This window comes from Scyliorhinus torazame, chromosome 3 (assembly GCF_047496885.1).
Source record: "Scyliorhinus torazame isolate Kashiwa2021f chromosome 3, sScyTor2.1, whole genome shotgun sequence".
NCBI lineage: Eukaryota > Metazoa > Chordata > Chondrichthyes > Carcharhiniformes > Scyliorhinidae > Scyliorhinus > Scyliorhinus torazame.
The window spans coordinates 141,872,075-141,893,847 of record NC_092709.1 but is presented as its reverse complement, the minus strand read 5'-3'; the positions used below and the strand labels follow the sequence as shown (position 1 = coordinate 141,893,847).

General features: G+C 46.7%; 15 non-coding genes across 15 annotated transcripts; all 15 read left to right on the top strand.

The window, feature by feature from the left end:
* The first annotated feature begins 1,129 nt into the window (after window positions 1–1,129).
* On the top strand, window positions 1,130–1,200 carry trnag-gcc (transfer RNA glycine (anticodon GCC)). Its single transcript has one exon. It is a non-coding gene; the product is annotated as a tRNA-Gly (tRNA).
* Window positions 1,201–1,346: 146 nt separating this feature from the next.
* trnag-gcc (transfer RNA glycine (anticodon GCC)) lies at window positions 1,347–1,417 on the top strand. The gene has a single exon. It is a non-coding gene; the product is annotated as a tRNA-Gly (tRNA).
* A 3,269-nt stretch (window positions 1,418–4,686) lies between these two features.
* On the top strand, window positions 4,687–4,757 carry trnag-gcc (transfer RNA glycine (anticodon GCC)). Its single transcript has one exon. It is a non-coding gene; the product is annotated as a tRNA-Gly (tRNA).
* Window positions 4,758–4,903: 146 nt separating this feature from the next.
* trnag-gcc (transfer RNA glycine (anticodon GCC)) lies at window positions 4,904–4,974 on the top strand. Its single transcript has one exon. It is a non-coding gene; the product is annotated as a tRNA-Gly (tRNA).
* A 1,481-nt stretch (window positions 4,975–6,455) lies between these two features.
* trnag-gcc (transfer RNA glycine (anticodon GCC)) lies at window positions 6,456–6,526 on the top strand. Its single transcript has one exon. It is a non-coding gene; the product is annotated as a tRNA-Gly (tRNA).
* A 6,030-nt stretch (window positions 6,527–12,556) lies between these two features.
* trnag-gcc (transfer RNA glycine (anticodon GCC)) lies at window positions 12,557–12,627 on the top strand. The gene has a single exon. It is a non-coding gene; the product is annotated as a tRNA-Gly (tRNA).
* A 1,484-nt stretch (window positions 12,628–14,111) lies between these two features.
* trnag-gcc (transfer RNA glycine (anticodon GCC)) lies at window positions 14,112–14,182 on the top strand. Its single transcript has one exon. It is a non-coding gene; the product is annotated as a tRNA-Gly (tRNA).
* Window positions 14,183–14,328: 146 nt separating this feature from the next.
* On the top strand, window positions 14,329–14,399 carry trnag-gcc (transfer RNA glycine (anticodon GCC)). Its single transcript has one exon. It is a non-coding gene; the product is annotated as a tRNA-Gly (tRNA).
* A 1,483-nt stretch (window positions 14,400–15,882) lies between these two features.
* trnag-gcc (transfer RNA glycine (anticodon GCC)) lies at window positions 15,883–15,953 on the top strand. Its single transcript has one exon. It is a non-coding gene; the product is annotated as a tRNA-Gly (tRNA).
* Window positions 15,954–16,099: 146 nt separating this feature from the next.
* Window positions 16,100–16,170, top strand: trnag-gcc (transfer RNA glycine (anticodon GCC)). The gene has a single exon. It is a non-coding gene; the product is annotated as a tRNA-Gly (tRNA).
* A 1,483-nt stretch (window positions 16,171–17,653) lies between these two features.
* On the top strand, window positions 17,654–17,724 carry trnag-gcc (transfer RNA glycine (anticodon GCC)). The gene has a single exon. It is a non-coding gene; the product is annotated as a tRNA-Gly (tRNA).
* A 146-nt stretch (window positions 17,725–17,870) lies between these two features.
* trnag-gcc (transfer RNA glycine (anticodon GCC)) lies at window positions 17,871–17,941 on the top strand. The gene has a single exon. It is a non-coding gene; the product is annotated as a tRNA-Gly (tRNA).
* A 1,483-nt stretch (window positions 17,942–19,424) lies between these two features.
* trnag-gcc (transfer RNA glycine (anticodon GCC)) lies at window positions 19,425–19,495 on the top strand. The gene has a single exon. It is a non-coding gene; the product is annotated as a tRNA-Gly (tRNA).
* A 146-nt stretch (window positions 19,496–19,641) lies between these two features.
* On the top strand, window positions 19,642–19,712 carry trnag-gcc (transfer RNA glycine (anticodon GCC)). Its single transcript has one exon. It is a non-coding gene; the product is annotated as a tRNA-Gly (tRNA).
* Window positions 19,713–21,190: 1,478 nt separating this feature from the next.
* On the top strand, window positions 21,191–21,261 carry trnag-gcc (transfer RNA glycine (anticodon GCC)). The gene has a single exon. It is a non-coding gene; the product is annotated as a tRNA-Gly (tRNA).
* The last annotated feature ends 512 nt before the right edge of the window (window positions 21,262–21,773 follow it).

Below are 21,773 nucleotides of genomic sequence, written 5' to 3'. Positions count from 1 at the left end.
CATTCACCTTTTTCCATTGTCACAAATAGCCAGCTAAATCACAGGAATTCCACAGCATAGCAAAATATGTCAACATATATATATACAGAGGAGAACACAAGCACAACAAAACAATTGGACCAGTACAAATACCATGAGACAAAGAAGACAAAAAGCAGCTCGTTCAAAGCTCATTCAGCCTCTCAGAACATTCCGGCTAAGGAGGAATGGCCCAAACATAAAGGGGCAACAGGATACCGGCCACAGAACAGGACAAGGCCCAGACACGCACAGTCTCACACATGTGTGTAAACATCGCGAGTATCTTTACAGTACTCTTTTCCAAGATAAGTGGGAGGAGGCGATGTTTCACGTTACTCGTTTTCGGAGTCCATTTGGAGATTCACACCTCATTCACCTGAGGCAATGTTGGTGGGTAATTGTCTCCCCCCAAGGAGTCCCTTGTGTTGCAACGAGGATAATGCCAGCTTCTCAACTCTTTCCATAAAGCTGACATTCCTCAACCTTGGCGAATGCTGATTCACCCCTTCCTTTCCTGTTTTGCAAACACGGACCTACATTCGAGAGCATGATGACCAGGATGACACATGGGGAATCAGGACACAGGATGTGACAGCATTGTGCCAATGTTGTGGGTTCATGGTGCAGAGGCCTGCATAACTGAAATGATGATGTGAGTTCAAATGTAACCAAGGCTGGTAGCGGTATAAAAGCCATTATCCAAACATAGGTTGTTTGGTGGAGGTGTGAAATCCCACTTTACTGTAACGCAGCATTAGGATAATTAGCCAACCTGGCTGTAAAATCGGAAAGATGCACAACATATTATTCTGAAAGGAAGGAGCCGTATGTTATCAAGCCATGGAATTTGCAGTCTGGCCTAGTGGAAGCACTGTTAGCTTTGCGTGAAGAAAAGTAGCGGCCTGATGATATTGCAGTGTAGCATTAGGTGATCTGTAGTGGTGTGAAGTGAGAGCACATGAGGTTTATGCGCTGCTGTGCCCGAAGTTTAGGTAAAGAAATTTGTTGACATTTGGGGAAAGAGAGGACAAAGTGAGGAAATGGAAATGCTGCTGAGTGAAAGCATTGGCGAAAAAAAGGAGAACATCATGAGATTGATAGTGGAGTTGCATTGGTGGTTCAGTGGTAGAATTCTCGTCTGCCACGCGGGAGGCCCGGGTTCGATTCCCGGCCAATGCAAGATCGACTGGTGTTGCACTGTTATTTCTCATCTTTACACTGCATCTCTCTGCTGGTTCCATGCAGTATTCTTTGGCTACCACACATTAACATCTGTTAGCAACTCAGGCATTGGGGATGAAAGTTCAGCTTCAGTTGTGTGGCTTGCATTGGTGGTTCAGTGGTAGAATTCTCGCCTGCCACGCGGGAGGCCCGGGTTTGATTCCCGGCCAATCCATTGCAGCTCCTTTGCATTCCTCTGCTCAGCAATTTTTCCTTCCTCTCTACATTCTTACCACCAGCTTTCTTTTATCACAACTACATTTTCACCATACACTCCCTCCGCATCAATCTCTTTACCACTTTCCTCATGCTCATTTTCAACATCTGCTTCACAACACTCTCCCTTTTCCTGTCCGCTTCACCACTCCCAGCTGCAAACACTCATTCCTCTTCAATTAAAACCCTCCTCCTCTCACTTCTTTTTAACCCTTCACAACATTTTTACCTTCATTGCCTTCAGAAAAGTTCAAACAAACTTTGCACAAACTGATAATTTTTCACTGGACTCTTTTTTTTTACAATGTCTTTTCATTCACCTTTTTCCATTGTCACAAATAGCCAGCTAAATCACAGGAATTCCACAGCATAGCAAAATATGTCAACATATATATATATACAGAGGAGTATACAGAGGAGAACACAAGCACAACAATACAATTGGACCAGTACAAATACCATGAGACAAAGAAGAGAAAAAGCAGCTCGTTCAAAGCTCATTCAGCCTCTCAGAACATTCCGCCTAAGGAGGAATGGCCCAAACATAAAGGGGCAACAGGATACCGGCCACAGAACAGGACAAGGCCCAGACACGCACAGTCACACATGTGTGTAAACATCGCGAGTATCTTTACAGTACTCTTTTCCAAGATAAGTGGGAGGAGGCGATGTTTCACGTTACTCGTTTTTGGAGTCCATTTGGAGATTCACACCTCATTCACCTGAGGCAATGTTGGTGGATAATTGTCTCCCCCTAAGGAGTCCCTTGTGTTGCAACTAGGATATTGCCAGCTTCTCAACTCTTTCCATAAAGCTGACATTCCTCAACCTTGGCGAATGCTGATTCACCCCTTCCTTTCCTGTTTCGCAAACACGGACCTACATTCGAGAGCATGATGACCAGGATGACACATGGGGAATCAGGACACAGGATGTGACAGCATTGTGCCAATGTTGTTGGGTTCATGGTGCAGAGGCCTGCATAACTGAAATGATGATGTGAGTTCAAATGTAACCAAGGCTGGTAGCGGTATAAAAGCCATCATCCAAACATAGGTTGTTTGGTGGAGGTGTGAAATCCCACTTTACTGTAACGCAGCATTAGGATAATTAGCCAACCTGGCTGTAAAATCGGAAAGATGCACAACATGTTATTCTGAAAGGAACGAGCCGTCTGTCATCAAGCCATGGAATTTCCAGTCTGGCCTAGTGGAAGCACTGTTAGCTTTGCGTGAAGAAAAGTAGCGGCCTGATGATATTGCAGTGTAGCATTAGGTGATATTGTAGTGGTGTGAAGTGAGAGCACAGGAGGTTTATGCGCTGCTGTGCCCGAAGTTTAGGTAAAGAAATTTGTTGACATTTGCGGAAAGAGAGGACAAAGTGAGGAAATGCAAATGCCGCTGAGTGAAAGCATTGGGGAAAAAAAGGAGAACATCACAAGCTTGATAATGGAGTTGGATTGGTGGTTCAGTGGTATAATTCTCGCTTGCCACGCGGGAGGCCAGGGTTCGATTCCCGGCCAATGCAAGATTGACTGGTGTTGCACTGTTATTTCTCATCTTTACACTGCATCTCTCTGCTAGTTACATGCAGTTTTCTTTGGCTAACACACATCAACATCTGTTAGCAACTCAGGCATTGTGCATGAAAGTTCAGCTTCAGTTGTGTGGCTTGCATTGGTGGTTCAGTGGTAGAATTCTCACCTGCCACGCGGGATGCCCGGGTTGGATTCCCGGCCAATACAATGCAGCTCCTTTGCATTCCTCTGCTCAGCAATTTTTCCTTCCTCTCTACATTCTTACCACCAGCTTTCTTTTATCACAACTACATTTTCACCATACACTCCCTCCGCATCAATCTCTTTACCACTTTCCTCATGCTCATTTTCAACATCTGCTTCACAACACTCTCCCTTTTCCTGTCCGCTTCACCACTCCCAGCTGCAAACACTCATTCCTCTTCAATTAAAGACCTCCTTCCCTGACTTCTTTTTCACCTTTCACAACATTTTTACCTTCATTGCCTTAAGAAAAGTTCAAACAAACTTTGCACAAACTGATAATTTTTCACTGGACTCTTTTTTTTTTACAATGTCTTTTCATTCACCTTTTTCCATTGTCACAAATAGCCAGCTAAATCACAGGAATTCCACAGCATAGCAAAATATGTCAACATATATATATACAGAGGAGAACACAAGCACAACAAAACAATTGGACCAGTACAAATACCATGAGACAAAGAAGAGAAAAAGCAGCTCGTTCAAAGCTCATTCAGCCTCTCAGAACATTCCGGCTAAGGAGGAATGGCCCAAACATAAAGGGGCAACAGGATACCGGCCACAGAACAGGACAAGGCCCAGACACGCACAGTCTCACACATGTGTGTAAACATCGCGAGTATCTTTACAGTACTCTTTTCCAAGATAAGTGGGAGGAGGCGATGTTTCACGTTACTCGTTTTCGGAGTCCATTTGGAGATTCACACCTCATTCACCTGAGGCAATGTTGGTGGGTAATTGTCTCCCCCCAAGGAGTCCCTTGTGTTGCAACGAGGATAATGCCAGCTTCTCAACTCTTTCCATAAAGCTGACATTCCTCAACCTTGGCGAATGCTGATTCACCCCTTCCTTTCCTGTTTTGCAAACACGGACCTACATTCGAGAGCATGATGACCAGGATGACACATGGGGAATCAGGACACAGGATGTGACAGCATTGTGCCAATGTTGTGGGTTCATGGTGCAGAGGCCTGCATAACTGAAATGATGATGTGAGTTCAAATGTAACCAAGGCTGGTAGCGGTATAAAAGCCATTATCCAAACATAGGTTGTTTGGTGGAGGTGTGAAATCCCACTTTACTGTAACGCAGCATTAGGATAATTAGCCAACCTGGCTGTAAAATCGGAAAGATGCACAACATATTATTCTGAAAGGAAGGAGCCGTATGTTATCAAGCCATGGAATTTGCAGTCTGGCCTAGTGGAAGCACTGTTAGCTTTGCGTGAAGAAAAGTAGCGGCCTGATGATATTGCAGTGTAGCATTAGGTGATCTGTAGTGGTGTGAAGTGAGAGCACATGAGGTTTATGCGCTGCTGTGCCCGAAGTTTAGGTAAAGAAATTTGTTGACATTTGGGGAAAGAGAGGACAAAGTGAGGAAATGGAAATGCTGCTGAGTGAAAGCATTGGCGAAAAAAAGGAGAACATCATGAGATTGATAGTGGAGTTGCATTGGTGGTTCAGTGGTAGAATTCTCGTCTGCCACGCGGGAGGCCCGGGTTCGATTCCCGGCCAATGCAAGATCGACTGGTGTTGCACTGTTATTTCTCATCTTTACACTGCATCTCTCTGCTGGTTCCATGCAGTATTCTTTGGCTACCACACATTAACATCTGTTAGCAACTCAGGCATTGGGGATGAAAGTTCAGCTTCAGTTGTGTGGCTTGCATTGGTGGTTCAGTGGTAGAATTCTCGCCTGCCACGCGGGAGGCCCGGGTTTGATTCCCGGCCAATGCATCACAGCTCTTTTGCATTCCTGTGCTCAGCAATTTTTCATTCCTCTCTACATTCTTACCACCAGCTTTCTTTTATCGCAACTACATTTTCACCATACACTCACTCCGCATCAATCTCATTACCACTTTCCTCATGCTCATTTTCAACATCTGCTTCACAACACTCTCCCTTTTCCTGTCCGCTTCACCACTCCCAGCTGCAAACACTCATTCCTCTTCAATTAAAACCCTCCTTCCCTGACTTCTTTTTAACCCTTCACAACATTTTTACCTTCATTGCCTTCAGAAACGTTCAAACAAACTTTGCACAAACTGATAATTTTTCACTGGACTCTTTTTTTACAAAGTCTTTTCATTCACCTTTTTCCATTGTCACAAATAACCAGCTAAATCACAGGAATTCCACAGCATAGCAAAATATGTCAACGTATATATACAGAGGAGAACACAAGCACACCAATACAATTGGACCAGTACAAATACCATGAGACAAAGAAGAGAAAAAGCATCTCGTTCAAAGCTCATTCAGCCTCTCAGAACATTCCGGCTAAGGAGGAATGGCCCAAACATAAAGGGGCAACAGGATACCGGCCACAGAATAGGACAAGGCCCAGACACGCACAGACTCACACATGTGTGTAAACATCGCGAGTATCTTTACAGTACTCTTTACCAAGATAAGTGGGAGGAGGCGATGTTTCACATTACTCATTTTCGGAGTCCATTTGGAGATTCACACCTCATTCACCTGAGGCAATGTTGGTGGATAATTGTCTCCCCCTAAGGAGTCCCTTGTGTTGCAACTAGGATAATGCCAGCTTCTCAACTCTTTCCATAAAGCTGACATTCCTCAACCTTGGCGAATGCTGATTCACCCCTTCCTTTCCTGTTTCGCAAACACGGACCTACATTCGAGAGCATGATGACGAGGATGACACATGGGGAATCAGGACACAGGATGTGACAGCATTGTGCCAATGTTGTTGGGTTCATGGTGCAGAGGCCTGCATAACTGAAATGATGATGTGAGTTCAAATGTAATCAAGGCTGGTAGCGGTATAAAAGCCATCATCCAAACATAGGTTGTTTGGTGGAGGTGTGAAATCCCACTTTACTGTAACGCAGCATGAGGATAATTAGCGAACCTGGCTGTAAAATCGGAAAGATGCACAACATGTTATTCTGAAAGGAACGAGCCGTCTGTCATCAAGCCATGGAATTTGCAGTCTGGCCTAGTGGAAGCACTGTTAGCTTTGCGTGAAGAAAAGTAGCGGCCTGATGATATTGCAGTGTAGCATTAGGTGATATTGTAGTGGTGTGAAGTGAGAGCACAGGAGGTTTATGCGCTGCTGTGCCCGAAGTTTAGGTAAAGAAATTTGTTGACATTTGGGGAAAGAGAGGACAAAGTGAGGAAATGCAAATGCCGCTGAGTGAAAGCATTGGGGAAAAAAAGGAGAACATCACAAGCTTAATAATGGAGTTGCATTGGTGGTTCAGTGGCAGAATTCTCGCCTGCCACGCGGGAGGCCCGGGTTCGATTCCCGGCCAATGCAAGATTGACTGGTGTTGCACTGTTATTTCTCATCTTTACACTGCATCTCTCTGCTGGTTACATGCAGTTTTCTTTGGCTAACACACATCAACATCTGTTAGCAACTCAGGCATTGTGCATGAAAGTTCAGCTTCAGTTGTGTGGCTTGCATTGGTGGTTCAGTGGTAGAATTCTCACCTGCCACGTGAGAGGCCCGGGTTGGATTCCCGCCCAATACATTGCACCTCCTTTGCATTCCTCTGCTCAGCAATTTTTCCTTCCTCTCTACATTCTTACCACCAGCTTTCTTTTATCACAACTACATTTTCTTTTTTTTTAAATAATATTTTATTGAAAATTTTTGGTCAACCAACACAGTACATTGTGCATCCTTTACACAACATTGTAACAATACAGATAATAATGACCTTTTTTAAATTTAAACAAAAACAACAACAAATAAATAAATATTAAATAACAAAAAATAAAAACTAGCCCTAATTGGCAACTGCCTTGTCTCAGGCCACCCCCCCCCCCATCCCCCCCCATCCCTCTCCCCCCCCCCCCCCCCCCCCCCCCGCCCAGTCCTGGGCCGCTGCTGCTGCCTTCTTTGTTCTCCCCTATCTATCTTTCCGCAAGATATTCGACGAACGGTTGCCACCGCCTAGTAAACCCTTGAGCCGACCCCCTTAGGACGAACTTAATCCGCTCTAACTTTATGAACCCCGCCATATCATTTATCCAGGTCTCCACCCCCGGGGGCTTGGCTTCTTTCCACATTAGCAATATTCTGCGCCGGGCTATTAGGGACGCAAAGGCCAAAACATCGGCCTCTTTCGCCTCCTGCACTCCCGGCTCTTGTGCAACCCCAAATATAGCCAACCCCCAGCTTGGTTCGACCCGGACTCCTACTACTTTCGAAAGCACCTTTGTCACCCCCATCCAAAACCCCTGTAGTGCCGGGCATGACCAAAACATATGGGTATGATTCGCTGGGCTTCTCGAGCACCTCGCACACCTATCCTCCACCCCAAAAAATTTACTGAGCCGTGTTCCAGTCATATGTGCCCTGTGTAATACCTTAAACTGAATCAGGCTTAGCCTGGCGCACGAGGACGACGAGTTTACCCTGTTTAGGGCATCTGCCCACATCCCCTCCTCAATCTCCTCCCCTAGCTCTTCTTCCCATTTCCCTTTTAGTTCGTCCATCATAGTCTCCCCTTCGTCTCTCATTTCCCTATATATATCCGACACCTTACCGTCCCCCACCCATTTCTTTGAGATGACTCTGTCCTGCACCTCTTGTGTCGGGAGCTGCGGGAATTCCCTCACCTGCTGCCTCGCAAAAGCCCTCAATTGCATGTACCTGAATGCATTCCCTTGGGGCAACCCATATTTCTCGGTCAGCGCTCTCAGACTCGCAAACTTCCCATCCACAAATAGATCTTTCAATTGCGTTATACCTGCTCTTTGCCACATTCCATATCCCCCATCCATTCCCCCCGGGGCAAACCTATGGTTGTTTCTTATCCCCAGTGCTACCCCCCCAGTGCTCCGGTCTTTCCCCTATGTCGTCTCCACTGTCCCCAAATCTTCAGTGTGGCTACCACCACCGGACTCGTGGTATAGTTCCTTGGTGAGAACGGCAATGGGGCTGTCACCATAGCCTGCAGGCTGGTCCCCCTACAGGACGCCCTCTCTAATCTCTTCCACGCCGCTCCTTCCTCCTCTCCCATCCACTTACTCACCATTGAAATATTAGCGGCCCAATAATACTCACTTAGGCTCGGTAGTGCCAGCCCCCCCCTATCCCTACTTCGCTGTAAGAATCCCTTCCTCACTCTCGGAGTCTTCCCGGCCCAAACAAAACCCATAATACTCTTTTCTATCCTTTTGAAAAAAGCCTTCGTGATCACCACCGGGAGACACTGAAACACAAAAAGGAATCTCGGGAGGACCACCATCTTAACTGCCTGCACCCTCCCTGCCATTGACAATGCTACCATGTCCCATCTCTTGAAATCTTCCTCCACCTGTTCCACCAACCGCGTCAAATTTAGCCTGTGCAATGTGCCCCAATTCTTAGCTATCTGGATCCCCAGGTAACGAAAGTCTCTTGTTACCTTCCTCAACGGTAGGTCTTCTATTTCTCTACTCTGCTCCCCTGGATGCACCACAAACAGCTCACTCTTTCCCATGTTCAATTTATACCCTGAAAAATCCCCAAACTCCCCAAGTATCCGCATTATTTCCGGCATCCCCTCCGCTGGATCCGCCACATATAGTAGCAGATCATCCGCATATAAAGATACCCGGTGTTCTTCTCCTCCCCGAAGTATTCCCCTCCATCCCTTGGAACCTCTCAGCGCTATCGCCAGGGGCTCAATCGCTAGTGCAAACAGTAATGGGGACAGAGGACATCCCTGCCTTGTCCCTCTATGGAGCCGAAAATATGCCGATCCCCGTCCATTCGTGACCACACTCGCCACTGGGGCCCTATACAACAGCTGCACCCATCTAACATACCCCTCTCCGAACCCAAATCTCCTCAACACCTCCCATAGATAATCCCACTCCACTCTATCAAATGCTTTCTCGGCATCCATCGCCACTACTATCTCCGTTTCACCCTCTGGTGGGGCCATCATCATTACCCCTAACAACCTCCGTATGTTCGTGTTCAGCTGTCTCCCCTTCACAAACCCAGTTTGGTCCTCATGAACCACCCCCGGGACACATTCCTCTATTCTCATTGCCATTACCTTGGCCAAGACCTTGGCATCTACATTGAGGAGGGAGATTGGTCTGTAGGACCCGCATTGTAGCGGATCCTTTTCCTTCTTTAAAAGAAGCGATATCGTTGCTTCTGACATAGTCGGGGGCAGTTGTCCCCTTTCCTTTGCCTCGTTGAAGGTCCTCGTCAGTAGCGGGGCGAGCAAGTCCAAATATTTTCTGTAAAATTCAACTGGGAATCCGTCCGGTCCCGGGGCCTTTCCCGTCTGCATGTTCCTAATTCCTTTCACCACTTCTTCTACCGTGATCTGTGCTCCCAATCCCATCCTTTCCTGCTCTTCCACCTTGGGAATTTCCAGCCGATCCAAAAACTCCATCATTCTCTCCCTCCCATCCGGGGGTTGAGCTTCATACAATTTTTTATAAAATGTCTTAAACTCTTCATTCACTCTCTCCGCTCCCCGCTCCGTCTCTCCATCTTCGTCTCTCACCCCCCCTATTTCCCTCGCTGCTCCCCTTTTCCTCAATTGGTGTGCCAGCAATCTGCTCGCCTTCTCTCCATATTCATACTGTACACCCTGCGCCTTCCTCCATTGTGCCTCTGCAGTGCCTGTGGTCAGCAAGTCAAATTCCACATGCAGCCTTTGCCTTTCCCGAAACAGTCCCTCCTCCGGTGCTTCCGCATACTGTCTGTCCACCCTCAAAAGTTCTTGCAACAACCGCTCCCGTTCCTTACTCTCCTGCTTCCCTTTATGTGTCCTTATTGATATCAGCTCCCCCCTAACCACCGCCTTCAACGCCTCCCAGACCACTCCCACCTGAACCTCCCCATTATCATTGAGTTCCAAGTACTTTTCAATGCATCCCCTCACCCTTAAGCACACCCCCTCATCCGCCATTAGTCCCATATCCATTCTCCAGGGTGGACGCCCTCTTGTTTCCTCCCCTATCTCCAAGTCTACCCAGTGTGGGGCATGATCCGAAATGGCTATAGCCGTATATTCCGTTCCCCTCACCCTCGGGATCAATGCCCTACCCAACACAAAAAAGTCTATGCGTGAATAGACTTTATGGACATAGGAGAAAAACGAGAACTCCTTACTCCTAGGTCTACTGAATCTCCACGGGTCCACCCCTCCCATCTGCTCCATAAAATCCTTAAGCACCTTGGCTGCTGCCGGCCTCCTACCAGTCCTGGACTTCGACCTATCCAGCCTTGGTTCCAACACCGTGTTAAAGTCTCCCCCCATTATCAGCTTTCCGGTCTCTAGGTCTGAGATGCGTCCTAGCATTCGCCTCATAAAATTGGCATCGTCCCAATTCGGGGCATACACGTTTACCAACACCACCATCTCTCCCTGTAATTTGCCACTCACCATCACGTATCTGCCCCCGTTATCCGCCACTATAGTCTTTGCCTCGAACATTACCCGCTTCCCCACTAATATAGCCACCCCCCTGTTTTTCGCATCCAGCCCCGAATGGAACACCTGCCCTACCCATCCTTTGCGCAACCTAACCTGATCTATCAGTTTCAGGTGCGTTTCCTGTAACATGACCACATCTGCTTTAAGTTTCTTAAGGTGTGCGAGTACTCGTGCCCTCTTTATCGGCCCGTTAAGCCCCCTCACGTTCCACGTGATCAGCCGAGTTGGGGGGCTTCCCACCCCCCCCCCCCCCTTGCCGGTTAGCCATCATCTTTTTCCAGCTTCTCGCCCAGTTCCCACGCGGCTGTATTTCTCCCAGGCGGTGCCCCCCCGCCCATCCTTTCCCGCACCCACTCCCCCCTTTCCCCAGCAGCAGCAACCCAGTAATTCCCCCCTCCCACCCCCCCCGCTAGACCCCCCGCTAGCGTAGTTACTCCCCCCATGTTGCTCCCAGAAGTCAGCAAACTCTGGCTGACCTCGGCTTCCCCCCGTGATCACGGCTCGCCCCGTGCGGCGCCCCCTCCTTCCTGCTTCTCTATTCCCGCCATAATTATCATAGCGCGGGAACCAAGCCCGCGCCTCTCCCTCGGCCCCGCCTCCCATGGCCAACGCCCCATCTCCTCTCCCTCCCCACCTCCCCCCATCACCACCTGTGGGAGAAAGAAAAGTTACCATACCGCAGGATTAATCATACAATCCCTCTTCGCCCTCCCCCCCCCCCCCCCCACTCGTCCCACCACTTTGTCCAAACGTTCATTTTCGTAGTCCAATCATTCCAATTTTTCTTCTACAATAAAAGTCCACGCTTCATCCGCCGTCTCAAAGTAGTGGTGCCTCCCTTGATATGTGACCCACAGCCTTGCCGGTTGCAGCATTCCAAACTTTATCTTTTTTTTGTGAAGTACCGCTTTGGCCCGATTAAAGCTCGCCCTCCTTCTCGCCACCTCCGCACTCCAATCTTGATAGACGCGGATCACCGCGTTCTCCCATTTACTACACCGAGTTTTCTTCGCCCATCTAAGGACCATTTCTCTATCCTTAAAACGGAGAAATCTCACCACTATGGCTCTGGGAGCTTCTCCTGCTCTCGGTCCTCGCACCATAACTCGGTATGCTCCCTCCACCTCCAACGGACCCGTCGGGGCCTCCACTCCCATTAACGAGTGCAGCATCGTGCTCACATATGCCCCGACGTCCGCCCCCTCCACACCTTCAGGAAGGCCAAGAATCCTCAAGTTGTTCCTCCTTGCGTTATTTTCCAGTGCCTCCAACCTCTCCACAGATCATTTCTGGTGTGCCTCCTGTATCTCCGACTTCACCACCAGGCCCTGTATGTCGTTTTCATTCTCTGCTGCTTTCGCCTTCACGACCCGAAGCTCCTGCTCCTGGGTCTTTTGTTCCTCTTTCAGCCCTTCAATCGCCTGTAATATCGGGGCCAACAACTCTTTCTTCATTTCCTTTTTTATCTCCTCCACGCAGCATTTCAAGAACTCTTGTTGTTCAGGGCCCCATATGAAACTGCCACCTTCCGACGCCATCTTGGTTTCTGCTTGCCTTCCTTGCCGTTGTTCCAAAGGATCCGCTGCAATCCGGCCACTTTCCTCTCCTTTTTCCATCCGTGTCCAGGGGGAACACCCTTCTGGTTTACCGCACGGTGTTTTCAGCCGTTAAAATTGCCGTTGGGGCTCCTATCAAGAGCCCAAAAGTCCGTTTCACAGGGAGCTGCCGAAACGTGCGACTCAGCTGGTCATCGCCGCACCCGGAAGTCCACAACTACATTTTCACCATACACTCCCTCCTGGTTACATGCAGTTTTCTTTGGCTAACACACATCAACATCTGTTAGCAACTCAGGCATTGGACTTGAAAGTACAACTTCCGTTGCGTGGCTTCCATTGGTGGTTCAGTGGTAGAATTCTCGCCTGCCACGCGGGAGGCCTGGGTTTGATTCCCGGCCAATGCATCACAGCTCTTTTGCATTCCTGTGCTCAGCAATTTTTCATTCCTCTCTACATTCTTACCACCAGCTTTCTTTTATCACAACTACATTTTCACCATACACTCCCTCCGCATCAATCTCTTTACCACTTTCCTCATGCTCATTTTCAACATCTGCTTCACAACACTCTCCCTTTTCCTGTCCGCTTCACCACTCCCAGCTGCAAACACTCATTCCTCTTCAATTAAAACCCTCCTTCCCTGACTTCTTTTTCACCTTTCACAACATTTTTACCTTCATTGCCTTAAGAAAAGTTCAAACAAACTTTGCACAAACTGATAATTTTTCGCAGGACTCTTTTTTTTTTACAATGTCTTTTCATTCACCTTTTTCCATTGTCACAAATAGCCAGCTAAATCACAGGAATTCCACAGCATAGCAAAATATGTCAACATATATATATACAGAGGAGAATACAAGCACAACAATACAATTGGACCAGGACAAATACCATGAGACAAAGAAGAGAAAAAGCAGCTCGTTCAAAGCTCATTCAGCCTCTCAGAACATTCCGGCTAAGGAGGAATGGCCCAAACATAAAGGGGCAACAGGATACCGGCCACAGAACAGGACAAGGCCCAGACACGCACAGTCTCACACATGTGTGTAAACATCGCGAGTATCTTTACAGTACTCTTTTCCAAGATAAGTGGGAGGAGGCGATGTTTCACGTTAATCGTTTTCGGAGTCCATTTGGAGATTCACACCTCATTCACCTGAGGCAATGTTGGTGGATAATTGTCTCCCCTAAGGAGTCCCTTGTGTTGCAACTAGGATATTGCCAGCTTCTCAACTCTTTCCATAAAGCTGACATTCCTCAACCTTGGCGAATGCTGATTCACCACTTCCTTTCCTGTTTTGCAAACACGGACCTACATTTGAGAGCATGATGACGAGGATGACACATGGGGAATCAGGACACAGGATGTGACAGCATTGTGCCAATGTTGTTGGGTTCATGGTGCAGAGGCCTGCATAACTGAAATGATGATGTGAGTTCAAATGTAACCAAGGCTGGTAGCGGTATAAAAGCCATCATCCAAACATAGGTTGTTTGGTGGAGGTGTGAAATCCCACTTTACTGTAACGCAGCATTAGGATAATTAGCCAACCTGGCTGTAAAATCGGAAAGATGCACAACATGTTATTCTGAAAGGAAGGAGCCGTCTGTCATCAAGCCATGGAATTTGCAGTCTGGCCGAGTGGAAGCACTGTTAGCTTTGCGTGAAGAAAAGTAGCGGCCTGATGATATTGCAGTGTAGCATTAGGTGATCTGTCGTGGTGTGAAGTGAGAGCACATGAGGTTTATGCGCTGCTGTGCCCGAAGTTTAGGTAAAGAAATTTGTTGAAATTTGGGGAAAGTGAGGACAAAGTGAGGAAATGGAAATGCTGCTGAGTGAAAGCATTGGGGAAAAAAAGGAGAACATCATGAAATTGATAGTGGAGTTGCATTGGTGGTTCAGTGGTATAATTCTCGCCTGCCACGCGGGAGGCCCGGGTTCAATTCCCGGCCAATGCAAGATTGACTGGTGTTGCACTGTTATTTCTCATCTTTACACTGCATCTCTCTGCTGGTTACATGCAGTTTTCTTTGGCTAACACACATCAACATCTGTTAGCAACTCAGGCATTGTGCATGAAAGTTCAGCTTCAGTTGCGTGGTTTGCATTGGTGGTTCAGTGGTCGAATTCTCGCCTGCCATGCGGGAGGCCCGGGTTCGATTCCCGGCCAATGCATCGCAGCTGTTTTGCATTCCTGTGCTCAGCAATTTTTCCTTCCGCTCTACATTCTTAACACCAGCTTTCTTTTATCGCAACTACATTTTCACCATACACTCCCTCCGCATCAATCTCTTTACCACTTTCCTCATGCTCATTTTCAACATCTGCTTCACAACACTCTCCCTTTTCCTGTCCGCTTCACCACTCCCAGCTGCAAACACTCATTCCTTTTCAATTAAAACCCTCCTTCCCTGACTTCTTTTTCACCTTCCACAACATTTTTACCTTCATTGCCTTCAGAAAAGTTCAAACAAACTTTGCACAAACTGATAATTTTTCACTGGACTCTTTTTTTTTACAATGTCTTTTCATTCACCTTTTTCCATTGTCACAAATAGCCAGCTAAATCACAGGAATTCCACAGCATAGCAAAATATGTCAACATATATATATACAGAGGAGAATACAAGCACAACAATACAATTGGACCAGTACAAATACCATGAGACAAAGAAGAGAAAAAGCAGCTCGTTCAAAGCTCATTCAGCCTCTCAGAACATTCCGGCTAAGGAGGAATGGCCCAAACATAAAGGGGCAACAGGATACCGGCCACAGAACAGGACAAGGCCCAGACACGCACAGTCTCACACATGTGTGTAAACGTCGCGAGTATCTTTACAGTACTCTTTTCCAAGATAAGTGGGAGGAGGCGATGTTTCACGTTAATCGTTTTCGGAGTCCATTTGGAGATTCACACCTCATTCACCTGAGGCAATGTTGGTGGGTAATTGTCTCCCCCTAGGGAGTCCCTTGTGTTGCAACGAGGATAATGCCAGCTTCTCAACTCTTTCCATAAAGCTGACATTCCTCAACCTTGGCGAATGCTGATTCACCCCTTCCTTTCCTGTTTTGCAAACACGGACCTACATTCGAGAGCATGATGACGACGATGACACATGGGGAATCAGGACACAGGATGTGACAGCATTGTGCCAATGTTGTGGGTTCATGGTGCAGAGGCCTGCATAACTGAAATGATGATGTGAGTTCTAATGTAACCAAGGCTGGTAGCGGTATAAAAGCCATTATCCAAACATAGGTTGTTTGGTGGAGGTGTGAAATCCCACTTTACTGTAACGCAGCATGAGGATAATTAGCCAACCTGGCTGTAAAATCGGAAAGATGCACAACATATTATTCTGAAAGGAAGGAGCCGTATGTTATCAAGCCATGGAATTTGCAGTCTGGCCTAGTGGAAGCACTGTTAGCTTTGCGTGAAGAAAAGTAGCAGCCTGATGATATTGCAGTGTAGCATTAGGTGATCTGTCGTGGTGTGAAGTGAGAGCACAGGAGGTTTATGCGCTGCTGTGCCCGAAGTTTAGGTAAAGAAATTTGTTGCAATTTGGGGAAAGTGAGGACAAAGTGAGGAAATGGAAATGCTGCTGAGTGAAAGCATTGGGGAAAAAAAGGAGAACATCATGAAATTGACTGTGGAGTTGCATTGGTGGTTCAGTGGTAGAAGTCTCGCCTGCCACGCGGGAGGCCCGGGTTCGATTCCCGGCCAATGCAAGATTGACTGGTGTTGCACTGTTATTTCTCATCTTTACACAGCGTCTCTCTGCTGGTTACATGCAGTTTTCTTTGGCGAACACACATCAACATCTGTTAGCAACTCAGGCATTGGGCTTGGAAGTTCAGCTTCAGTTGTGTGGTTTGCATTGGTGGTTCAGTGGTCGAATTCTCGCCTGCCATGCGGGAGGCCCGGGTTCGATTCCCGGCCAATGCATCGCAGCTGTTTTGCATTCCTGTGCTCAGCAATTTTTCCTTCCGCTCTACATTCTTAACACCAGCTTTCTTTTATCGCAACTACATTTTCACCATACACTCCCTCCGCATCAATCTCTTTACCACTTTCCTCATGCTCATTTTCAACATCTGCTTCACAACACTCTCCCTTTTCCTGTCCGCTTCACCACTCCCAGCTGCAAACACTCATTCCTTTTCAATTAAAACCCTCCTTCCCTGACTTCTTTTTCACCTTCCACAACATTTTTACCTTCATTGCCTTCAGAAAAGTTCAAACAAACTTTGCACAAACTGATAATTTTTCACTGGACTCTTTTTTTTTACAATGTCTTTTCATTCACCTTTTTCCATTGTCACAAATAGCCAGCTAAATCACAGGAATTCCACAGCATAGCAAAATATGTCAACATATATATATACAGAGGAGAATACAAGCACAACAATACAATTGGACCAGTACAAATACCATGAGACAAAGAAGAGAAAAAGCAGCTCGTTCAAAGCTCATTCAGCCTCTCAGAACATTCCGGCTAAGGAGGAATGGCCCAAACATAAAGGGGCAACAGGATACCGGCCACAGAACAGGACAAGGCCCAGACACGCACAGTCTCACACATGTGTGTAAACGTCGCGAGTATCTTTACAGTACTCTTTTCCAAGATAAGTGGGAGGAGGCGATGTTTCACGTTAATCGTTTTCGGAGTCCATTTGGAGATTCACACCTCATTCACCTGAGGCAATGTTGGTGGGTAATTGTCTCCCCCTAGGGAGTCCCTTGTGTTGCAACGAGGATAATGCCAGCTTCTCAACTCTTTCCATAAAGCTGACATTCCTCAACCTTGGCGAATGCTGATTCACCCCTTCCTTTCCTGTTTTGCAAACACGGACCTACATTCGAGAGCATGATGACGACGATGACACATGGGGAATCAGGACACAGGATGTGACAGCATTGTGCCAATGTTGTGGGTTCATGGTGCAGAGGCCTGCATAACTGAAATGATGATGTGAGTTCTAATGTAACCAAGGCTGGTAGCGGTATAAAAGCCATTATCCAAACATAGGTTGTTTGGTGGAGGTGTGAAATCCCACTTTACTGTAACGCAGCATGAGGATAATTAGCCAACCTGGCTGTAAAATCGGAAAGATGCACAACATATTATTCTGAAAGGAAGGAGCCGTATGTTATCAAGCCATGGAATTTGCAGTCTGGCCTAGTGGAAGCACTGTTAGCTTTGCGTGAAGAAAAGTAGCAGCCTGATGATATTGCAGTGTAGCATTAGGTGATCTGTCGTGGTGTGAAGTGAGAGCACAGGAGGTTTATGCGCTGCTGTGCCCGAAGTTTAGGTAAAGAAATTTGTTGCAATTTGGGGAAAGTGAGGACAAAGTGAGGAAATGGAAATGCTGCTGAGTGAAAGCATTGGGGAAAAAAAGGAGAACATCATGAAATTGACTGTGGAGTTGCATTGGTGGTTCAGTGGTAGAAGTCTCGCCTGCCACGCGGGAGGCCCGGGTTCGATTCCCGGCCAATGCAAGATTGACTGGTGTTGCACTGTTATTTCTCATCTTTACACAGCGTCTCTCTGCTGGTTACATGCAGTTTTCTTTGGCGAACACACATCAACATCTGTTAGCAACTCAGGCATTGGGCTTGGAAGTTCAGCTTCAGTTGTGTGGTTTGCATTGGTGGTTCAGTGGTCGAATTCTCGCCTGCCATGCGGGAGGCCCGGGTTCGATTCCCGGCCAATGCATCGCAGCTGTTTTGCATTCCTGTGCTCAGCAATTTTTCCTTCCGCTCTACATTCTTAACACCAGCTTTCTTTTATCGCAACTACATTTTCACCATACACTCCCTCCGCATCAATCTCTTTACCACTTTCCTCATGCTCATTTTCAACATCTGCTTCACAACACTCTCCCTTTTCCTGTCCGCTTCACCACTCCCAGCTGCAAACACTCATTCCTTTTCAATTAAAACCCTCCTTCCCTGACTTCTTTTTCACCTTCCACAACATTTTTACCTTCATTGCCTTCAGAAAAGTTCAAACAAACTTTGCACAAACTGATAATTTTTCACTGGACTCTTTTTTTTTACAATGTCTTTTCATTCACCTTTTTCCATTGTCACAAATAGCCAGCTAAATCACAGGAATTCCACAGCATAGCAAAATATGTCAACATATATATATACAGAGGAGAATACAAGCACAACAATACAATTGGACCAGTACAAATACCATGAGACAAAGAAGAGAAAAAGCAGCTCGTTCAAAGCTCATTCAGCCTCTCAGAACATTCCGGCTAAGGAGGAATGGCCCAAACATAAAGGGGCAACAGGATACCGGCCACAGAACAGGACAAGGCCCAGACACGCACAGTCTCACACATGTGTGTAAACGTCGCGAGTATCTTTACAGTACTCTTTTCCAAGATAAGTGGGAGGAGGCGATGTTTCACGTTAATCGTTTTCGGAGTCCATTTGGAGATTCACACCTCATTCACCTGAGGCAATGTTGGTGGGTAATTGTCTCCCCCTAGGGAGTCCCTTGTGTTGCAACGAGGATAATGCCAGCTTCTCAACTCTTTCCATAAAGCTGACATTCCTCAACCTTGGCGAATGCTGATTCACCCCTTCCTTTCCTGTTTTGCAAACACGGACCTACATTCGAGAGCATGATGACGACGATGACACATGGGGAATCAGGACACAGGATGTGACAGCATTGTGCCAATGTTGTGGGTTCATGGTGCAGAGGCCTGCATAACTGAAATGATGATGTGAGTTCTAATGTAACCAAGGCTGGTAGCGGTATAAAAGCCATTATCCAAACATAGGTTGTTTGGTGGAGGTGTGAAATCCCACTTTACTGTAACGCAGCATGAGGATAATTAGCCAACCTGGCTGTAAAATCGGAAAGATGCACAACATATTATTCTGAAAGGAAGGAGCCGTATGTTATCAAGCCATGGAATTTGCAGTCTGGCCTAGTGGAAGCACTGTTAGCTTTGCGTGAAGAAAAGTAGCAGCCTGATGATATTGCAGTGTAGCATTAGGTGATCTGTCGTGGTGTGAAGTGAGAGCACAGGAGGTTTATGCGCTGCTGTGCCCGAAGTTTAGGTAAAGAAATTTGTTGCAATTTGGGGAAAGTGAGGACAAAGTGAGGAAATGGAAATGCTGCTGAGTGAAAGCATTGGGGAAAAAAAGGAGAACATCATGAAATTGACTGTGGAGTTGCATTGGTGGTTCAGTGGTAGAAGTCTCGCCTGCCACGCGGGAGGCCCGGGTTCGATTCCCGGCCAATGCAAGATTGACTGGTGTTGCACTGTTATTTCTCATCTTTACACAGCATCTCTCTGCTGGTTACATGCAGTTTTCTTTGGCGAACACACATCAACATCTGTTAGCAACTCAGGCATTGGGCTTGGAAGTTCAGCTTCAGTTGCGTGGCTTGCATTGGTGGTTCAGTGGTAGAATTCTCGCCTGCCACGCGGGAGGCCTGCGTTCGATTCCCGGCCAATGCATCACAGCTCTTTTGCATTCCTGTGCTCAGCAATTTTTCATTCCTCTCTCCATTCTTACCACCAGCTTTCTTTTATCGCAACTACATTTTCACCACACCCTCCGCATCAATCTCTTTACCACTTTCCTCATGCTCATTTTCAACATCTGCTTCACAACACTCTCCCTTTTCCTGTCCGCTTCACCACTCACAGCTGCAAACACTCATTCCTCTTTAATTAAAACCCTCCTCCTCTCACTTCTTTTTAACCCTTCACAACATTTTTACCTTCATTGCCTTAAGAAAAGTTTAAACAAACTTTGCACAAACTGATAATTTTTCACTGGACTCTTTTTTTACAAAGTCTTTTCATTCACCTTTTTCCATTGTCACAAATAACCAGCTAAATCACAGGAATTCCACAGCATAGCAAAATATGTCAACATATATATATACAGAGGAGAATACAAGCACAACAATACAATTGGACCAGTACAAATACCATGAGACAAAGAAGAGAAAAAGCAGCTCGTTCAAAGCTCATTCAGCCTCTCAGAACATTCCGGCTAAGGAGGAATGGCCCAAACATAAAGGGGCAACAGGATACCGGCCACAGAACAGGACAAGGCCCAGACACGCACAGTCTCACACATGTGTGTAAACGTCGCAAGTATCTTTACAGTACTCTTTTCCAAGATAAGTGGGAGGAGGCGATGTTTCACGTTACTCGTTTTCGGAGTCCATTTGGAGATTCACACCTCATTCACCTGAGGCAATGTTGGTGGATAATTGTCTCCCCCTAAGGAGTCCTTGTGTTGCAACTAGGATATTGCCAGCTTCTCAACACTTTCCATAAAGCTGACATTGCTCAACCTTGGCGAATGCTGATTCACCCCTTCCTTTCCTGTTTCGCAAACACGGACCTACATTTGAGAGCATGATGACGAGGATGACACATGGGGAATCAGGACACAGGATGTGACAGCATTGTGCCAATGTTGTTGGGTTCATGGTGCAGAGGCCTGCATAACTGAAATGATGATGTGAGTTCAAATGTAACCAAGGCTGGTAGCGGTATAAAAGCCATCATCCAAACATAGGTTGTTTGGTGGAGGTGTGAAATCCCACTTTACTGTAACGCAGCATTAGGATAATTAGCCAACCTGGCTGTAAAATCGGAAAGATGCACAACATGTTATTCTGAAAGGAAGGAGCCGTCTGTCATCAAGCCATGGAATTTGCAGTCTGGCCTAGTGGAAGCACTGTTAGCTTTGCGTGAAGAAAAGTAGCGGTCTGATGATATTGCAGTGTAGCATTAGGTGATATTGTAGTGGTGTGAAGTGAGAGCACAGGAGGTTTATGCGCTGCTGTGCCCGAAGTTTAGGTAAAGAAATTTGTTGACATTTGGGGAAAGAGAGGACAAAGTGAGGAAATGCAAATGCTGCTGAGTGAAAGCATTGGGGAAAAAAAGGAGAACATCACAAGCTTGATAATGGAGTTGCATTGGTGGTTCAGTGGTAGAATTCTCGCCTGCCACGCGGGAGGCCCGGGTTCGATTCCCGGCCAATGCAAGATTGACTGGTGTTGCACTGTTATTTCTCATCTTTACACTGCATCTCGCTGCTGGTTACATGCAGTTTTCTTTGGCGAACACACATCAACATCTGTTAGCAACTCAGGCATTGTGCATGAAAGTTCAGCTTCAGTTGTGTGACTTGCATTGGTGGTTCAGTGGTAGAATTCTCACCTGCCACGTGAGAGGCCCGGGTTGGATTCCCGCCCAATACGTTGCAGCTCCTTTGCATTCCTCTGCTCAGCAATTTTTCCTTCCTCTCTACATTCTTACCACCAGCTTTCTTTTATCACAACTACATTTTCACCATACACTCCCTCCGCATCAATCTCTTTACCACTTTCCTCATGCTCATTTTCAACATCTGCTTCACAACACTCTCCCTTTTCCTGTCCACTTCACCACTCACAGCTGCAAACACTCATTCCTCTTTAATTAAAACCCTCCTCCTCTCACTTCTTTTTAACCCTTCACAACATTTTTACCTTCATTGCCTTAAGAAAAGTTCAA